We start from the raw sequence: 2,500 nt of genomic DNA on the forward strand, positions 1-2,500 counted from the left end.
ATTCCTTCCATCTCTGGTCGGAACTCTGTTTGCATGTATTAGCTCTAGAATTACCACAGTTATCCAAGTAAATGTGTGTACGATCTAAGAAACCATAACTGATTTAATGAGCCATTCGCGGTTTCACCTTAATTTGGCTTGCACTGAGACATGCATGGCTTAATCTTTGAGACAAGCATATGACTACTGGCAGGATCAACCAGGGAGCTTCGATACAAAATCTCGGCTCGGACGTGCGCCACCCATCGCCGACCGGGTCTCGTAGCCCGGTCGGCCGCGCGTCTACTGTGTGTTTCGGGACTGCGCGCAGGCAGCCCCGGTTCCGTGTGCCGCCACCTTCGACACTCGGCTTATAAGCGTTCGAACGATCTCCCGTACCCGTCGGCTAGATTGAAAGCGTCTGGGATACGTTGTTATAACATCTCTGGTCTTTGAGTGTACGCTCGGAAAGAAGCGAGTTGACGCGTGCGTTGGAGCGTTCGGCCTTCCGTGTTTCACGGAGAGCCGAACTTCTTGGTACCGCGTCAAGGGCCATTCGGTCTGAGACACCGACCCGCGGTAATGCAGTGACGATAGATGAAACAACGCGAGTCGCGTAGTTTCTTTGGTACGAGGCACGGAACGGTCCGCGAACGCCCGCTCCTGGTCTACGCCGAAGTACGTATCGTGCTCGAGCACGTACCGGTACGGCGTAGCAGGCGGACGACGGGAGACCGGCCCGACCGACTCGCTCCTCTTACTAGTAGGAGCCTGGCCGCTAGGACGTCGGCGCCGGCACGGTGGTAGCACGGTCGGCTTACGGGGCGAAACCTCCGCGGGCTATCGAAAAAATTTTGAACTCCGGGAACTTTGTCGAAATTGAACGAGGCTCATATGACGATGTTCCGACAGGCTCCCGGCCCGGATCGACTCCGGGACGCCGCGCATCGCCTTTCGGTCGACTCGGACCGAAATTTTTACAAGTCCCGTCTGTCCGGATCGACTCCGGGACGCCGCGCGTCGCCTTTCGCTCGACTCGTACCGCAGCTTCAACGAGTCCCGTCGGCCCGGATCGACTCCGGGACGCCGCGCATCGCCTTTCGCTCGTCTCGGACCGAAATTTTTACAAGTCCCGTCGGCCCGGGACGCCGCGCATCGCCTTTCTGTCGACTCGGACCGAAACTTCATCGAGTCCCGTCGGCCCGTATCGACTCCGGCACGCCGCGCATCGCCTTTCTGTCGACTCGGACCGTAATTTTTGCAAGTCCCGTCGGCCCGGATCGGCTCCGGGACGCCGCGCATCGCCTTTCGGTCGACTCGGACCGAAATTTTTACAAGTCCCGTCTGTCCGGATCGACTCCGGGACGCCGCGCGTCGCCTTTCGCTCGACTCGTACCGCAGCTTCAACGAGTCCCGTCGGCCCGGATCGACTCCGGGACGCCGCGCATCGCCTTTCGCTCGTCTCGGACCGAAATTTTTACAAGTCCCGTCGGCCCGGGACGCCGCGCATCGCCTTTCTGTCGACTCGGACCGAAACTTCATCGAGTCCCGTCGGCCCGTATCGACTCCGGCACGCCGCGCATCGCCTTTCTGTCGACTCGGACCGTAATTTTTGCAAGTCCCGTCGGCCCGGATCGAATCCGGGACGCCGCGCATCGCCTTTCTGTCGACTCGGACCGAAAGTTTTACAAGTCGACGTCGGCCCGGATCGAGTCCGGGACGCCGCGCGTCGCCTTCCGCTCGTCTCGGACCGAAATTTTTACAAGTCCCGTCGGCCCGGGACGCCGCGCATCGCCTTTCTGTCGACTCGGACCGAAACTTCATCGAGTCCCGTCGGCCCGGATCGAATCCGGGACGCCGCGCGTCGCCTTTCTGTCGTCTCGGACCGAAAGTTTTACAAGTCGACGTCGGCCCGGATCGACTCCGGGACGCCGCGCGTCGCCTTTCGGTCGACTCGGACCGAAATTTTCACAAGTCCCGTCTGTCCGGATCGACTCCGGGACGCCGCGCGTCGCCTTTCGCTCGACTCGTACCGCAGCTTCAACGAGTCCCGACGGCCCGTATCGACTCCGGGACGCCGCGCATCGCCTCTCGGTCGACTCGGACCGAAAGTTTTACAAGTTCCGTCTGTCCGGATCGACTCCGGGACGCCGCGCGTCGCCTTTCGCTCGACTCGTACCGCAGCTTCAACGAGTCCCGTCTGTCCGGATCGACTCCGGTACGCCGCGCGTCGCCTTTCGCTCGACTCGGACCGAAATTTTCACAAGTCCGGTCGGCCCGTATCGACTCCGGGACGCCGCGCATCGCCTCTCGGTCGACTCGGACCGAAATTTTCACAAGTCCCGTCGGCCCGGATCGACTCCGGTACGCCGCGCGTCGCCTTTCGCTCGACTCGGACCGTAATTTTTACAAGTCCCGTCTGTCCGGATCGACCCCGGGACGCCGCGTCGCCTTTCGCTCGACCCGTACCGCAGCTTCAACGAGTCCCGTCGGCCCGGATCGACTCCGGGAGGCCGCGCAT

General features: G+C 61.4%; 1 non-coding gene across 1 annotated transcript in view; it reads right to left on the bottom strand.

Moving 5' to 3' along the window:
* Positions 1-206, bottom strand: part of LOC124295773 — a 1,913-nt gene extending 1,707 nt beyond the window's left edge. The window contains exon 1 of the ribosomal RNA XR_006905625.1: positions 1-206. This exon is cut by the window's left edge and continues 1,707 nt beyond it. This is a non-coding gene — a ribosomal RNA (small subunit ribosomal RNA).
* Between the last annotated feature and the right edge of the window lie 2,294 nt (positions 207-2,500).

Source organism: Neodiprion lecontei, unplaced genomic scaffold, assembly GCF_021901455.1.
Source record: "Neodiprion lecontei isolate iyNeoLeco1 unplaced genomic scaffold, iyNeoLeco1.1 ptg000080l, whole genome shotgun sequence".
Lineage (NCBI taxonomy): Eukaryota > Metazoa > Arthropoda > Insecta > Hymenoptera > Diprionidae > Neodiprion > Neodiprion lecontei.